We start from the raw sequence: 4,457 nt of genomic DNA, 5'->3' as shown, positions 1-4,457 counted from the left end.
GCAATCTGCTGGAGAGGGGGGTGCATAAAAGCTGGCTTTGTCTTTGCAGGGTAAGTGCTTAACACAGCCAGGTCACAGAGGGGGGACCTCAGTATGGAAATGCTGGAGGTGCTGCAGGCACCCTTGTTCTGCACAGCACCAGAGTGGCATCCCTGCGAGAAAGCAGATGTGTAAAAACCTTTAGAGCTGGCATTGGTAGCCCAAAGCACTGAGAAGCAGGGAAGTATTTGAGGGAGGAGATGACTGTGGGAACTGAACTGCGCCTTGAGGTGCAGTTAAGCCAAGTGTTAGTGAACGGAAGGTCTTATATCATGACCAGAACCCTTGTCTTGCTGAGTTTAGCTTATTTTGAATCAAAAAGAACACATGGCATTCTTGCATGCCAGGGTACTGGAGCATCTTGTGTTCCAGTTTACACCATCTGCTCTGGATGAAGCAGCTCTGGCAGGCAGAAGGGAGGAGGACAATCCAAAAATCAGTGTTCAGCTGCCCAGCCCTTGCCTTTCCCTGCTGTGGCAGCAGCTCTGGCCAACCTTCTGCCTGCTTGCACCCCTGTAAATGTGGTTCCCCTCTCAGCTTCCCCTTAACATTCCTTCCTGGCAGCCTTGGGGTTCCTGGCAGCTCATGGGCTCAAGAGCTGCCACCCTCTCCCAGTGCAGGGCAGCCCCTTCCTGCGGGGTGAGAGTTGCTCTCGTCCTGGGCTTGGTGCTGGCAGGGCAGTGTGGGGCTGGAGGGGCTCTGCTGGAGGGGAGAAGGTTCCATGGACACAGGACCACATCAGGAAAACAGGAGGGAAGGCACAGTGCCAGCATGATCTCAGTGCTTGCAAGATGCCCTAAACATGTTTTTGGGTACAGGGTGTGATGGTGAGACCAGGTATCAACTGCAGGCCTGGTGTGGGATTCCCAGGAAAGCCAAACGCTGGCAAGAGCAGGTCCCAGCAGTGCCTGATGCTCGGACCAGCGCTGCCGGCAGGGTTAGCTGAGGACAGGAGCAGAAGACAGCAGGACGTGCTCAGCCAGCGGGAGCTGCAGTGCTGTGCTCCAGCCAGAGGAGGAACCTGGACTAAGGAATCAGCCCCTTCCCTGTCCTTGCAGCAAATATTTTCCCTGCTCCCCAATAAGCTGCAGCACTTTTTTGTCATCTGACTGCACAGGCTCATGCAGGTTTATTGATGCTTTCTCATAGATAAAACCCTCCGATTTTTTTCAGCCTCGCCTCCTTTGCTGTTTCTTACGCAGTCCCTGCTCTGCAGTCCCGCGGGGACGAGCAGTGCGGAGCCCTGCATGCTGATGGACGCGGCCGGAGCTGCCACCCCGCAGTGCCTTGGCCAGCTCCTGCACTCCGGTGAGACCAGCGCCTGCCAAACGCCCTCCCGCCACTGCTACCTCCTGCTGAAAGAGACATAAAATAATGCATTCATTGAGCCAAGTCTGTCTTTAGGCTCAGGGATATTTTAAGGACTGCCACAATCTGGGTTTGCACAACTTCCGTGAGCTGCTGTATCGTGCAAAGGGAAGGCACTGTGCTACGAGTTGGTGTCCATTAATAGTGTGCAGGTTGCTTTTTCTTTTGACACCCTAAGAAGCAATGACTCCTGAGATCTTGCCATTAACACTAATGCAGTTTGAATTAGTCTGTCACAGTGGGGGACCCCTGACACTCAGGACCAGAAACAAAACAAAGCCATCAGGTGCCCAGACCTGCCGTGCACAGCCTCAGTGTCATAAACCACCCATCTGATGTGCTGCTTACCAAGGATGTCTGTGAATTAAACTCCTTGTTTAGGCAGGATCCCGAGAGACATTTGTGTACCAAACCCCTTTGCTCTGCCCTGCGTGCACCGTGGGCTGTGCCTGTTGGTGAGCAGCAGTCATGGATACAATCCCGGATACAATCCCGGATACAATCACGGATACAGCTGTTCTTCCAGCAGCTCTCAATCCCCAGCATCACAAACTGACTCTGGTTCTTCATTTTGTTTCTGCAGAGCTCCCCCCTCCCTGCGGCGCGTTCTGTACGAGCGAGCGGACGTGGCTCCTGAAGGAAAAGTACAGACTGTGCTCTGCTCGTGCACTGACAAAAATTGATTTCTGCATTAATTAAAGCCTCTATTGTAAGTGACCTCGAGCTGCTAATGCGTTTTAAAAATGAAGCTTTGCCAACAGCAAATTCATACACGTAGGGGTGACCAGGTGGAGAATCCTGCCACAGGCTGGTCTGCCTCCCTCCCTGTCAGTGATGTGTCCCAGGAGGGTGTCCGACTCCACAAGCACACCCCAGCCTGTGGCTCACCCTCAAATCCCTGTGTGTCCAGGCAGGACACAGAGCTGATGTCCTCAGCCACTTGGAGGGGAAGAACACCATCCTGACACCATCTTGTGCAATGGTCCCGTTGCCAATGGGTTGTCTTTTCTCCCTCAGCCTGTGGCCACGGGATGCTCTTGGCTTTCCCCTTCAGCACAGGTTGTGGGAATGCAGCCATCGAGACCCCTCCCAATCCTCACATCACAATTCACACTCACAATGAGCAAGGTCCAAAAACAGCCAGGGAGGGAAGAAATTCACTCTGAGGTGGGGACTCCCTGGGGGTCACCCTTGGGCCCCTTGATGGGCTGCCTGGTGCAGTGGCCTCCAGCGTGCAGCACTGCATTGGCCTCAGAAAGAAAATTCCTCTGTGCGTGTTTGAAGGTTTGTGGGCTGGAGTCACCTGCAATGAACTGATGTGAAACAGGAAAAGAAAACAAAAAGGCCCTCACAGGAGACAGGAGGGATGTAGCTGGTGGAGGATGTGGCTGCTCTCACAGGCACCATGGTAACACCATGGCTGCTGAGCTGCACCGAGCCCTGGCCATGCTGGGCCCTGTGGGGTCAGCAGGAGGGTTTGGGCTGGGGATCCACTCTGGGCTCACACCACAGGAGTGACTGTGTGCTGTGAGGTGAGTTTTTGGGTACTGTCCCTGGGCCACGGCTCCCTGCAGTGATGAACTGGTTGTAGCACCATGGGATGGTGGGGATTGGGTATTTCCCATGTCAGCTGCTGCAGGCTGATGGCTTCCTCTGCTTTTCAACCTGCCTGGTGACCATTTCACCCAGCGACAAGTGCCTGACAGAGGCAGCAGAAACTCCTACCCAAGCTGCTTTTCATCCCAGTACTGGTGGAGGAGCCCCCTCAGGAGAGGTGTAATCTTAAGGGGGTGTGTGCCCTGAGCACAGCTCTGCCCCACTGGCAAATTCACCGCAGCACCAGGAGCTCAGAGAGGCGTCGTTCCCTGCTTGCCCTGTGCTTTTGGCCTGCCTGTTTCCAGAGGGCAGGGCTGGTCCCACCACCACATGCTGCCTGCTACCTTTCGTCAGGGCTCTGATGCACCTAATGATGAATTCCCAGCCCTTTGAGAAGGGATTATGTCTTCCAGAGACTAGAACAAAATATTATAAACTTAAAATAGCTGCTTCCTTATGGAATATGCCAACAAGCCCTACTGAATACTCAGTAGAGTGTAAATTTGCATCCATTTGCATACATATCCATAATTTCTGCCTCACCCATCAGCCCTGCTCCATAAAGATGCAGTGCCTGACATTGTGGGCAGATGATGGTGTTTGACACAGGCCAGCACTAACGAGGCCCCTCAGTGCCACTGCCCCAACCCTCATCGGAGACAGGGTGGTGTGACTGTCCCCAGCCCTCAGTTCTTGCTGCATCCCTCCCCAGGGACCCTGGCATCATTCCTTCCCCTTCTACCATGAGAAGACTCTCACCTCGAGGAATAACAGAATAAATTCCCAAAGGTCCAAGAGGGTTTCTTACCTATCAGTCCAGGCACAGAAGGAAGGAGCAAGCTCCAGAAGTTTCCCTTGGGGTGGAATTGTTTAACCAGGACTGCACCTCACCAGCACCCAGTGGACAGGAGTGAGAGGAGGAATGGGGACCTGAGCAGAGATCCCCAGCACTGAGCACGCTGCTGGAAAGCAAAACGACCTTGCAGCTAATGGGTCCAGGCCCTGAAGGCTCTGGGTCACGTTCTAAAATGTGTCTGAGCACTGAATTTCTGTCATGCATCCAGGGAGGCTTCCTTCAACCTGCTGTGTGCCCTGGGGCAAATCCAGCACAGTGCTGGCTAAAGCATGGGGTGCTGAGCTAGACCCCAACTTGTCTGGATACCATCTGAGACCCAAATCTCAATGTTGAACTACCTAAAAAGAACTGACACCTGCAAAATACAGTTTAAAACCCAGAAGTAACACCAGGGAGGCCATGTCCATGTGACTGAGTCCCAGCAGTGAAGGTTTGCTATGGTTTCCTTCACTGCACAGACACTTTTATTCAGGTGGGATCTGCTTCTGGCTTGAATCCCACCAGGAGTGATGTGAGGGACTGTGAGGAGCTGTGAGGGTTGGAGAGGTGGTGATATCCCCAAGGGAGTGGTGTCTACCCCGAGCATGAGTCCACACCA

The sequence above is a fragment of the Onychostruthus taczanowskii genome, unplaced genomic scaffold (genome assembly GCF_017590055.1).
Source record: "Onychostruthus taczanowskii isolate IOZ18803 unplaced genomic scaffold, ASM1759005v1 scaffold1, whole genome shotgun sequence".
Taxonomy (NCBI): Eukaryota; Metazoa; Chordata; class Aves; order Passeriformes; family Passeridae; genus Onychostruthus; species Onychostruthus taczanowskii.
This window is presented reverse-complemented; position numbering follows the sequence as displayed.